Genomic DNA, 13,741 nt, shown 5'->3' on the forward strand with positions numbered 1-13,741 from the left:
GCTAAAATGTAGGTGTAGCTTGCCTTGCTATAATCTTTTACTGTGCTGGAGATTACAAGATCTGAGACTTCCCCAATTGCTCCTATAGATAACATCATTACTGTAGAACCTAAGGTTGATATTTTGAGATGCTTTTTCAGACTCTTGCCTTCTGGCTACTGACCGACTCCAACCAAACCCGTGACTCTAGACCCCACCCAGAGCTGGACTTCGTGTTTTTCCACACCCCTGTGATTGCATCCCCAGCCAAACAACAGCACCCATTCCCTACTGTCCCCATGCCCACCAAACTATTCCTCAAAAACCCTAACCTCTGAGCCTTCATGGAGGTGGATTTGAATAATAAATCCCATCTTCCTGTTCAGCTGCCTTGCAATAATTAAATTATTTATCTACTGCAATAACGTGTCTCAGTGAATTGGGCTTATTTGTGCAGTGGGCAAGAAGAACTTGTCTGTCAATTACACTGAAGTGCTTTACTGTATTATCTCATTTGACTCTCTCAACAACACAGAAGGTAGATGCAATGATTTTCTCCATTTTCTTTTCTTTTTCCTTCCTTCCTTCCTTTCCTTTCCTTCTTTCTTTTCTTTGTTTCTTCCTTTCTTCCTTTCTTTCTCTTTATTTTTTTTGTTTTCACAGTCTCACTCTGTCACCCAGACTGAAGTGCAGTGGGTGCACTCTCTGCTCACTGCAATCTCCGCCTCCTAGGTTCAAGCAATTCTCCTGCCTCAGCTTCCCAAGTGGCTGGGATTACAGGCATGCGCTACCTTACCCAGCTAGTTTTTGTATATTTAGAAGAGACAGGATTTCTCTACCACATTGGCTAGGCTGGTCTCAAATTCCTGACCTCAAGTGATTGAGGTCACCTTAGCATCCCAAAGTGCTGGGATTACAGGCATGAGCCATCATGCCCAGCTGCCCATTTTTTATAAGAGGAAATTGAATAACTTATACAAAGTCACATGGCTAGCCGTTGGTAGAGCCAGGATTTTAATCAAGCACTTTGACGTCAAGATGTGAACCTCTAACCAGTGTATGATGAGATGTCATTTAATTTAAGCCTCTTTCCAATCCTGTGTCCTGTAATATTTTTGTTATTGCTGAAAAAAATGTGGCTCAAATGGGTTAAGCAATTGAAACAGAGATCTGTTGCAAAGTCAAGTTAGTCTGGCTCCAAAACTCCTCTTTCCTCTACAGTTTCCCTAAAAGGAAAAGAGGTACCAATGATGAATACAAGAGACAGGCCTTGGAAACTCCACCAATGCATCCCAGATGTCACCTTGCCCCCTCAAAATCTGGGAAATAGTGTCTAAAAACCCCCTTCTGCATTTTGGGAGAAGTCCCACACAGGGTCCAGAAGACCATGGTTCCCAGGCATGGCCGAGGTTGCTGTTTTCTCCCTGCCATCTCTGCCTTGCTTTCCCATGCCTGGAAAATCCTAGCTTCCACTCTTGCTGGGGACGTGGGCATGAAATTCAGCCCTGTTCTCATGATTTCCACAAAACAGTGACATGGTAAGCACAGCGAGCATGTATGATACACTTGCCTAAAGCTTGGTAGGATGAAGGGTCCCTATGACTATATCAAATCAAGCAAATCAGAATGGAATAATATGCCCTTGTCTTCTCTGCAGGCTCATCTCATCTCTCTTCTTCCCCAAGTCTCTCCTTCTTGAGCCCTTCATCTCCAGAGCAAGAATTCTCTTCCTCTTTTCCAGGCAGAGCAATTCAGTCACTGACCCCACCCGTTTCAGTCCCTGCCCCGAAGCTTGCAATTTTATATCCAGAAGCCTCAGGCATTTTGCTTTCCTCTCTTTCCCAAAGGAAGCATGACTGGTTTTCACAGTACCAATTTTGTCCTTGCTATAAATCATACCACATATCTTTATAATCAGGAAAACTAAGGGGGAAGGAGTAGTATTTAAATGTTCAAGACTACAAATTTAAATGCCATGAAAACCTCAGTACACTTACCTTTTCTAAAAGTTTATAAGGGCCAGGCGTGGTGGCTCACATCTGTAATCTCAACAGTTTGGGAGGCCGAGGCAGGTGAATCACTTGAACACAGGAATTAGATACAAGCCTGGGCAACATGGCAAAACTCTGCCTCTACAAAAAATACAAAACTTAGGCAGGCGTGGTGGTGCATGCCTGTGGTCCCAGCTACTCAGGAGGCTGAAGTGTGAGGATCACCTGAGCCCAGGGAGGTCAAGGCTGCAGTGATCTGTGATCATGCCACTGCATTCCAGCCTGAGTAACAGAATGAGACCTTGTCTCAAAAATAAACAAACACATACAAATTTCAAACAAAAAGTTTATAATACCTAATTTATAATATTAAATTAGATATCCACTTCACTTCCATTTTGAAAAATTAAGCACACATAAGAACTTTCGCTGCTTCTGGCCTGCTTCCATGTCCCTGCAGTCTCAGGGGCAAGCCAGGAAGAAGGGACTCCCACTGGGCAAGAACTTGGCAGCCGCATGACTCCTGAGGCCTGCCAGTTCCCAGTGAAGCTGCTTCCTGGAAAGCTGCCTGGAGGCGTGGACATTCGTGTGGGCCATGTCTATTACTGCAGTGTCACACTTTATTTCTGTACCTACTCACCTAGAGACTCACTGACATTTCTGGACTTCTTCCACATAAAAGGGAACCATAATATGTCAACTGAATGCTGCTGTATAGATGGGTTTTTAAAAAGATTGTTTCATTTCACTGTGATTTTCAAACATAGACTTTCTCCAGGAAAATCAGTTGATGCTGTCATTTTCAGCCAAACGTGCAAGGCGCTTGTTGTAACTCTATGTTAGCAGAGATTATCTTGGTAGTGCAAAGAAGAGAATAAACACAAAATTTTGAAGACAGGACTATTGAGAAGAGGGTAGATAACAATGGCACATCAGGTGGCCTCAAAGCAGTCAGTCAGAATGGAAGGGGTATGGATTTTAGAGTAAAACTTATGGGATCTTGTCCTGGCTCTACCCCAAAGTGGCTCTGTGACCTTGGGCAAATCAAACAACCTTCTGAGTCTCAGTTTTCTTCTGTGAAAATGGAGAAATTATCTACCCTGCTGATATGAAGAGGAGAGATGTGAATCCAAGTACCCAGCATATGCCAACCACATGGTGGGAAGAGGCAATAATTTGTAGCTATGATTGCTATCCACTGATAATTTGTAACTGTGATTGCTACAGGCTGAAGTGTAGTGGTGCAATCTCAGCTCACTGCAACCTTCGCCTCCCAGGTTCAAGCGATTCTTCTGCCTCAGCCTCCTGAGTAGCTGGGATTATAGGCGCATGCCACCATGCCCAGCTAATTTTTATATTTTTAGTAAAGATGGGACTTCACCATGTTGGTCAGGCCAATCTGGAACTCCTGACCTCATAATCTGCCCGCCTCAGACTCCCAAAGTACTGGGACTACAGGCATGAGCCACTGGGCCCAGCTGGAGTAGCCATTCTTTTATTCCTTTACTTTCCTAATAAATTTGCATATATATATATATATATATATATATATGTATAATGACACATCTAAGTATTTCTGTGTTCCTTCTAACTTACTTAAAACAAATTTCATCTCTTTTTTTCTCTACTAGGCCCATTGACTAGTTTATTATAAAGAATATTACAAAGGAGGCTGGTGCGGTGGTTCATGGTTCATGCCTCATGCCTGTAATCCCAGCACTTTGGGAGGCTGAGGTGGGTGGATCATTTGGGGTCAGGACTTCGAGACCAGCCTGGCCAACATGGTGAAACCCTTTTTCTACTAAAAATACAAAAAATACAGGTGTGCAATTGTAGTTCCAGCTACTCGAGAGGCTGAGGCATGAGAATCGCTTGAATCCAGGAGGTGGAAGTTACAGTGAGCTGGGATCACACCACTGCACCCAGCCTGTGTGACAGAGTGAGATACCATCTCAGAAAAAAAAAAAAAAGGATATTACAAAAGATACAGATGAAGAGATTGAAGAGATGCATAGGGAGAGGTATGAGGGAAGGGGCATGGAGCTTCCATGTGCTACCTGGGATACCACCCTCCGGGAACCTCCACGTGTTCAGCTGCTAGGAAGCTCCTTATTGATTGATTGGTTGATTGAGATAGAGTTTCACACTTGTTGCCAAAGCTGAAGTGCAATGGTGCAGTCTTGGCTCACTGCAACCTCTGCCTCCCAAGTGATTCTGCTGCCTCAGCCTCCCAAGTAGCTGAGACTACAGGTGCCTGCCACCACGCCCAGCTATTTTTTGTATTTTAGTAGAGATGATGTTTTACCAGCTAGGTTTCACCAGGCTGGTCTCAAACTCCTGACCGCAGGTGATCCGCCCGCCTTGGCCTCCCAAAGTGCTGGGATTATTGGCATGAGCCACCACGCCCAGCCTCTAATTTATTAATTTCAATTGTGACAAGTGCCGCAAAACAAAAATGGGATACCATCAAACTACTAAACAGAGATAGACTGACTAGACTTGATTTCCTAAGTGGGAGAAAAGGGTGATAGGATTGTGAAGCCACCATGAGCACGCCTTATTGGCGCTGAGGCCAACAGCTGTGGAGTGAAATGGAGAAAGGTGAGGTGATAGTGGGCAGGTGCCAGGAGAGCTTCACAGCTGAGAACTTGGATGAGAGCAAGTGTGGCTAGAGTTGAGCAAGGAATAGGGACAGAGCACAAGTGAGGCTGGAGGACACAGGGCTTGCAGGCTCTCAGATTTTATTCCTAAGGAGAATGGAAACCATTCAGAAGTATTAGCAGAGGAGAGCGGTGCCCCAGCTTTTGTAGTAGATGTGTCATTCCTGCTGCTGCGAGGATGAGACACTGGAAGGGTACCCAAGAAGAAACCTACAGCCACAATTCTGAGGCTGTCATTATGATTCAGGCAAGTGGGCTAGGCGCAGTGGCTACGCCTGTAATCCCACCACTCTGGGAGGCCAAGGTTGGAGGATCGCTGGAGCCCAGGAGTTTGAGACTGGCCTGGGCAGCATAATGAGACCCTGTCTCTACAAAATAATAATAATAATAATAATAATAATAATAATAATACAAAAATAGCCAGGGGTGGTAGCACATACTTGTAGTCCCAACTATTCAGGAGGCTGAGGTGGGATGATAATTCGAGCCGATGAAGGCAAGCCTGCAGTAAGCTGTGATCGTGCTACTGTACTCCAGCCTGGGCAATAGAGCAAGACCCTGTTTGAAAATGATAATAATAAATCAGGCAAGAGATAGTGGTATCTGAGACTAGGAATATATTCAAATGACCACATGGCTCTATGCTAACTCCTATTACAGTGCTTCTCAAACTTGCCTGATAATAAGAATCTATGAAACTTGTTAAAAATATTGGTTACCAGTACTCCACTCTGGAGATTCAGTTTTAGTGGGTCCAGGATGGGCCTGGGCATTTGTACTTTCCACAAGCTTCCTGGGTGATTAGGCAAGTTTGTCCTATGCTAACCTGCTGTGTACACTGAGAAATACACTTTCCTTTTCTTTGCAAAATAAATCCATACTTCTAGCAATTGTGCTTTTCGTGACCCTAACCAACCCAGGTTGCAGGTATAAACTCTTAGTTCATGTTATGCCTTCCGTATTTAGAACTAAAAGCACTTCATCTATCATATTTCCAATGTTCAGATCACCTAGATCCATGTTTTTTGAAGTGTGCCCTTGAAATATGAATTTTTCAGAGTATTAATGGAGGTATGGCTTTCAAGGTAGGCATGAAGCGGAAACTTTGTGTCTGCCAAAACTGTGCAGAGCAGCTGGAATGAAGAGTGAGAGAATGAAGCATCCGTCTTTGTCTATGTTCCATGAAAGTCCTGCAGAGCTAAATGCCACCTCCCCAGTCCACCTCAAGGATACAGTACTTCTCTGCCAAGTCGTCGAACTTGGGACTTTGTTACTCACCTTCCAAACTCTGCCAATTGTTCCAGAAGAAAATATCAAGAACTTGGAAAATTCTTATGTATTATCCAGTTGGCATAAGAAGAAAACTTTTTACAGTAAACTCTCCTGTTATCTTTTCTATCTGTTCACCCACAGAGAGGTAGCATAGCATAGTAGTTAGAGAATGAGTGTAAGAATCAGACTCCCAGTGTCCACAACCTGGCTCCTTTACTTATTAACTGCAGAAGTTACTTAATCTCTATGTTCTTCAGTTTTATCATCTGAAAAAGGTAACAGTAGGGGTATATTAATTTTTTAGGGTTGCCATAACAAAGTACTACAGGCTGGGGGGCTTTCACAACAGAAATGTATTGACTCACAGTTCTGGAGTCTGGAAGTTCAAGACCAAGATAGTGGCAGGTCTGGTTTCTTCTGAGGCCTCTTCCCTTGGCTTATAGATGGCTGCTGTCTTTCATTGTCTTCAAATGGTCTTTTTCTCTGTGTATATCTATGTCTTAATCTTTTTTTCTTATAAGGACACCAGTCATAGGGGATTAGGGCCCCTCACCAGTGACCTCATTTTACCTCATTAATATCTCTGTCCCCAAGTAGAGTCACATTCTGAGGTGCTGAGTGTGGATACTTCAACGTAGAGTTTTGTTGGGGGGACGCTAGTCAGGCCATAACAAATGGTATCCATCCAACAGGGTTATTGCCAGGATTAAAAAACCTACTGCATGTGCCCAACGTATAGTAAGTGCCCAATAAATGCTGTTTATTGGCTGGGCACAGTGGCTCACGCCTGTAATCCCAGCACTTTGAGAGGCCGAGGCAGATGGATTGCTTAAGCAGATCGCTTGCACTTAAAAGTTTGAGACCATCCCGGGCAACATGGTAAAACACCGTCTCTACAAAAAAAATACAAAAATTAGTCTGGCATGGTGGCCCATGCCTGTAGTTCCAGATACATGGGGGATTGAGGTGGGAGGATTGCTTGAGCCCAAGCAGTGGCAGTTGCAGTGAGCTGAGATTATGCCACTGCACTCCAGGCTGGGTGGCAGAGCCTGACCGTGTATCAAAAAAGAAAAAAGAAAAAAAAAAAAAAGAAACGCTGTCTATTGTTATCCACTCATTCATACTGAGCACCTGTTATGTATGAGGGACTGTGGTTAAAGTGCTGGGAGTGCAGTGAAGAAAAAACTTCTAAAGTCTCTGCCCCTGGGGAGCTCACGTTCTAGTGGGGCAGGCAAAACAGGCAAACAAAAATGGACACAGTGGGAAGTGTTGTGAGGAGACTAAGACATAGTAATAGGATAGAGCAGTAACATAACAGAGCAGAGATGGGCATACTCTTTCTCTGAAGAACCAGATAGCAAATATTTTCAGCTGTGTAGGCCACAACTACTCAACTCTGCTGCTCTAAAGCAAAAGCAGTCATAGACGATATATAAGCAAATGACCGTGGCTATGTTCCAATAAAACTCTATTTATGGACAGAAATATAAATTTATTTTTTATTTTTTTATTTTTTTAAAGACAGAGTCTCTCACCACCCAGGTAGGAGTGCGGGGGTGCAATTTCAGCTCACTACAACCTCCACATCCTGGCTTCAAGTTATTCTCCCGCCTCAGCTTCCTGAGTAACCGGGATTGCAGGAATGTGTCACCATGCCTGGCTAATTTTTTGTATTTTTAGTAGGGACAGGGTTTCACCAAGTTGGCCAGGTTGGTCTAGAACTCCTGACCTCAGGTCATCCACCTACCTCAGCCTCCTAAATGCTGGATTTACAGGTGTGAGACACCACACCTAACAACTAACTTAAATTTCATATAATTTTCAAGTATTATGAAATACTCTTCTTCTTTTGATGTGTTGTTTTGTTTTTTTATTTTTTTATTTTTTTTTTTAGAGACACGGTTTCACCATGTTGTCCATGCTGGTCTCGAACTCCTGGCCTCAAGTGATCTGCCCGCCTCGGCCTCCCAAAGTGCTAGGATTACAGGTGTGAGCCACTGCAGCTGGCCTCTTTTGATCTGTTTTAACTACTTAAACATGTTAAAACTGTTCTTAGCTCATGGGTCATACAAAAACAGGCGGTGGGCCAGATTTGGCCCCTATGTTTTAGTTTGCCAAACTTTGCTCTTGGAAGTTAACACTGTCAGATATTAAAAACTTTACCCACTTAGATTCAGTGCTTGAGGCTTGTGAATTAAACTGACGGAAGACAGATTGATGGAAGAAAAGACAGATTTTTATTCATGTGTGTACATGGGAGCACAAAAAAAAGTGTGAATTAAAAGAATAGTTAGTCATCTTGGCCAATATGGAGAAACCCCGTCTCTATTAAAAATGCAAAAATTAGCTGGGCATGGTGGCGTGTGCCTGTAATCCCAGCTACTCAGGAGGCTTAGGCAGGAGAATCACTTAAACCACGGAGTCAGAGGTTGCAATGAGCCAAGATTGCGACACTGCACTCTAGCCTGGTGACAGAGTGAGACTCCATCTCAAAAAATAAAAATAAAAAGAAGAATAAGAACAGTTAGTGGCTGGGCACGGTGGCTCACGCCTGTAATCCCAACACTTTAGGAGGACAAGGCTGGAGGATCACTTGAGGCCAGGAGTTCGAGACCAGCCTAGCCAACATGGTGAAACCTCGTCTCTATTAAAAATACAAAAATTAGCCAGTCATGGTGGCAAGCACCTGTAATCCCAGCTACTCGGGAGGCTGAGGCAGGAGAATTGCTTGAACCCAGGAGGCAGAGGATGCAGTGAGCTGAGACCAGGTCATTGCACTCTAGCCTGGGCAACAAGAGTGAAACTATCTTAAAAAAAAAAAGAAAGACAGACTTAGGGGCTTATAAACCATCTTAAGAGAAGAAAAGAAGGGAGAGAAAGAGAGGAAGAGCGCTTATGAAAAAAACAAATGACTTTTAGGAAGAATAAATGGGCCCTTAGGAAAATAGATGATAGGTTTGTGGCAATGTCTGCTTAGGTGATCTCTTATCCCAGAGCTGGGTTCTTAGCTCAGGTGACAAGAGTCAATCTTCCCTCTTTGTGAAACTCCTGGGGAGGAGACTTAAGATGACTGAGTTCCTTTGGGAGATTTACCTACTTTTAGGTAGATTAGGGAGTTGAAGAAACACGCCTCTCTGTCATCTGTTGATTCTCAAATGCCTTCAGCTCAAATCAGCTTTTATTCCACAGTGATATATTCTGCTGCACTCCAGCACTGGAGATAAACTCATGAGAAATAACCTGAAGCCATATTCTAGTACCCTGTCTCCATCTGGAGCACCATGAAGTACAAGTACCAGTGATCAGCTTTTTGGGTTTTGTATGTGGCTCCTAGGTTGGCTAGAGGTTTCAGTAAGAACTAAGATGAGCTTGGGGTATTTAAAATATAACCTTACTGCCCCCTCTTCAGAAGTCTCCCCGCACCACACACAAACACAAGTCTGGAAGACTCCTTTGGACTTAATTTGGAAGGGAATTTCAAGATGAAGGAAATAGAGAAAAACGTTTATACACTTTTTAAATCTATTTAATTTATTTAGAAAAAGTGAAAATGGGATCTCACTATGTTGCCCAGGCTGGTCTCGAATTCCTGGGCTCAACTGATCCTCCCACCTCAGCCTCTCAAAGTGCTGGGATTAAAGGTGTGAGCTATTGTACCCAGCCAGCTTACACAATCTTGATGTGCCATAGATACACAATAGTGGCTCACATTCACACATATTGTTTTGTTTTGTTTGAGACACAGTTTCATTCTATCACCCAGGCTGGAGTGCAGTGGCATGATCTCAGCTCACTGCAACCTCCACCTCCTGGGTTCAAGCGATTCTTCTGCCTCAGCCTCCCAAGTAGCTGTGACTACAGGTGTGCACCACCATGCCAGGCTATTTTTTGTATTTTTAGTAAAGATGGGGTTTCATCATGTTGGCCAGGCTGGTCTCAAACCTTTGACCCCCAAGTTATCCACTCACCTCAGCCTCCCAAGATGCTGGGATTATAGGCGTGAGCCACTGCACCCAGCCCGCACATATTAATTGTGGACAAATGGCTTCTTTGAAGTGGTTTTGAACTCATAGAGATGGACACCTGTTTTAACCTGTCAGTCTCCTTTTAATCTGAACTAGGTGTTGTGTGCACAGTTATATGTACATGTTGACAGTAGTGTAGACTTGTCAGGTGAAGGTCAGACATGTGAACTATATTGCTCATGCAAAGTTCTGTCTGGGATCAAGGATGCCTTCTTTGATATCATGTGTCAAGTCAGAAAACACCACATCCAGCATTTGTCCCAGATGATGTATGATTTTCAGAAAATACAAATCTGTGAGAAGAGTAGGGTAGATTAGGGCATGACAGGATAACAGGGAGGAGCGAAAATTTTCCAGTGCCCATGTTCCATCTTGAGTAATGTTTAATAAGCTGAAGAATCTCTATTCTTGGGAACATACAGTTCACCCATCCATTTTTGCAGGGTTTTTGTCAACAAGAAAATTAAAACTTTCCATTCAGACTCTTCTCGTTGGACTAGTGAATGGAATTCTTATTTTCCTGAGCTTGTGTAGGCTGTACCTCCTCATTTCAGTCATGTACAGGTATGGTTTGTTTGACCAAGTCCAGATTGTTGAGAAATCTGTGACCTTTGGATCAGGACTCACTTAATAGAGTGAGCCAATCAATAGGGTCAGGGCCAAAACTGAGCGAACATCAACGTCAACTTTTTTTTTTTTTGGCCAGAATCTTGCTCTGTCTGTCACCTAGGCTGGAGCTGGAGTGGCACAATCTCAGCTTACTGCAACCTGCACCTCTCGAATTCAAGTGATTCTCTTGCCTCAGCCTCCCTAGTAGCTGGGACTACAGGCACACACCACCACACCCGGCTAATTTTTTTTCATTTCTAGTAGAAATGGGGTTTCGCCATGTTGCCCAGGCTGGTCTTGAACTCCTGACCTCAAGAGATCTGCCCACTTCAGCCTCCTGAAGTGCTGGGATTGCAGGTGTGAGCCACCGTGCTGGACCCTTGTGTCAACTTCTGGAGAGAAAGGGCACTACAGCATACATTCCTACCAAATAATCACACATTGGAGAAGTACATGAGAAAATATACCCCAAAATACCTTGGGATTTTTTTTTTTTTTTTTTGAGATGGATTCTTGCTCTGTTGCTGGGGTGGAGTGCAATGGTGTGATCTTGGCTTACTGCAATTTCCACCTCCTGGGTTCAAGTGATTCTCCTACCTCAGCCTCCCAAGTAGCTGGGACTACAGGCACATGCCATCACACCCAGTTAATTTTTGTATTTTTAGTAAAAATGAGGTTTCACTATGTTGGCCGGGATGGTCTTGATCTCTTGACCTCATGATCTGCCCGTCTCAGCCTCCCTAAATGCTGTCATTACAGGCGTGAGCCACCGTGCCCGGCTGGGATTTCTTTTTTGATAAAGCTTTGTACAGTGTGGATGTCTGTCGACTTTTATTCATCCTTATTTTGATCCCTTATGTGTCAGTTCTTTATTTAAAGACTGTCCTTGGCACTTAGTCAATATTATATACATTCTATTGTGAAAAAAGTTAAATAATGGAGAAATTATCTTTTATGTAACAGTGACTTGCTTTCCCATAAAAGATAATGAATCTAAGAAGCCTTCTCCTAAAGAAATGATTAAAACGTTAAGTTAGCACTCTTGGGAAAGAAGAGGGCTCAGGACTCTACCCTTATAAACACCAAATTATGATCTCATTCAAGCCCTACTTGTAATGCTTTGAGTTTCTTCTTTTTATGAGACAGGGTTTCACTGTGTCACCCAGGCTAGAGTGCAGTGGCACAATCTTAGCTCACTGCAGCTTCTTCCTCCTAGGCTCAAGGGATCCTCCCACCTCAGCCTGCCAAGTAACTGGGATTATAGACAAATGCCACAACCTCTGGTTAAATTTTTTATTTTCTGTACAGACAGGATTTCACCAGGTTGCCCAGATGGGTCTCAAACTCCTGAGCTCAAGTGACCCACCTGCCTCAGTCTCCCAAAGTGTTGGGATTACAGCTGTGTACCTCCCCACCAGCCAGAGAGCTTAGTTTTCAATACAAAGAAATGTGGCCTCAGAAAGGTCAAGAAGCCCAGCTGGTTTATGGAAGAACCAGATCTAGAACCCAAGACACTTAATCCAGGCATTGGGAATTCTTAAGGCTTTGGGAATATTAATAACAAAAAAAATACAGTTTTGTGAAGGAAGCGTGACTACAACTTCACCAGGTCTAGGTGGTTTGAGAGTAGATACACAGTTGGCAATATCTTCCAGGTACAGAACTAGACCAAGATTACATGATTGGGATTTCTTGCAAGTCTCCAAAGTGCTTTCTGCCCTTCATTTATAAAACCTAGAATTTTTTTTTTTATTTTTTTTTTGAGTTGGAGTCTCACTCTGTAGCCCAGACTGGTGTGCAGTAGCATGATCTCGGCTCACTGCAAGCTCTGCCTCCCAGGATCAAGTGATTCTCCTGCCTCAGCCTCCCAAGTAGTTGAGATTACAGGCACATGCCATCACGCCCAACTAATTTTTGTATTTTTTTTCTTTTGAGACGGAGTTTTGCTCTTGTTACCCAGGCTGGAGTGCGATGGCGCGATCTTGGCTCACCGCAACCTCCGCTTCCTGGGTTCAAGCAATTCTCCTGCCTCAGCCTCCCAAGTAGCTGGGACTACAGGTGTGCACCCCCATGCCCAGCTAACTTTTGTATTTTTAGTAGAGACAGGGTTTCACCATGTTGACCAGGATGGTCTCGATATCTTGACCTTGTGATCCATCCGCCTCAGCCTCCCAAAGTGCTGGGATTATAGGCGTGAGCCACCACGCCTGGTCAATTTTTGTATTTTTTTAGTAGAGACAGGGTTTTACCATGTTAGCCAGGGTGCTCTGGAACTCTGCCCAGCTTGGCCTCCCAAGTCTTGGGATTACAGGCATGAGTCATTGGGCCTGGCCTAAAACCTGAAATTCTTAACACACTGTTCCTCGTAGGACTCCATTTCTCTTTCTACCTTAGGCAATCCAATTCTACTACTCCTGCAGTGCATGAATATATATTAATAACTTTTTTCAAGAGAAAGATCAGTTGCACATATTTACCAAATGTGTTGATACATGCAAATTAGGCTTTCCCTGCTGCCTTTTCAAAACATAGAATAAAATGACCTATTCCTTTTTTTTTTTTTTTTTTTTTTTGAGACAGAGTTTTGCTCTTGTTACCCAGGCTGGAGTGCAATGGCGCGATCTTGGCTCACCGCAACCTCCGCCTCCCGGATTCAGGCAATTCTCCTGCCTCAGCCTCCTGAGTAGCTGGGATTACAGGCACGCGCCACCGTGCCCAGCTAATTTTTTGTATTTTTAATAGAGACGGGGTTTCACCATGTTGACCAGGATGGTCTCGATCTCTTGACCTCGTGATCCACCCGCCTCGGCCTCCCAAAGTGCTGGGATTACAGGCGTGAGCCACCGCGCCCGGCAAAATGACCTATTCTTAACCCAATGTCTGTTTGTGTGAACTTGAATAAACCTTCACTTTTTCTGTGCCTCACTGTTCTTATCCACAAAGCAGTTAAACCAGATGACCTCTAGTTAAAATAATGTATGATTTAATGATATAGTTAATTAAGATTCTACCTGTGCACATATTTAACTTCAAATACGATCAATGTGAGGAGACCATCTTTAAGGAAGTCAAGAAATCTAAGAATGAGCCCCGTGTTCAGCATCAGGTAAATGTGTAATCATTAGAACAGGGAATAACCTCACTTTCCCCATTTATCAAATGGAGTAACACCCGTGGTCGTCATCTCAGGGTTGTTTTGAAGACT

Source organism: Aotus nancymaae, unplaced genomic scaffold (genome assembly GCF_030222135.1).
Source record: "Aotus nancymaae isolate 86718 unplaced genomic scaffold, 86718_ANA_hifiasm-v0.15.2.pri h1tg000033l, whole genome shotgun sequence".
Lineage (NCBI taxonomy): Eukaryota > Metazoa > Chordata > Mammalia > Primates > Aotidae > Aotus > Aotus nancymaae.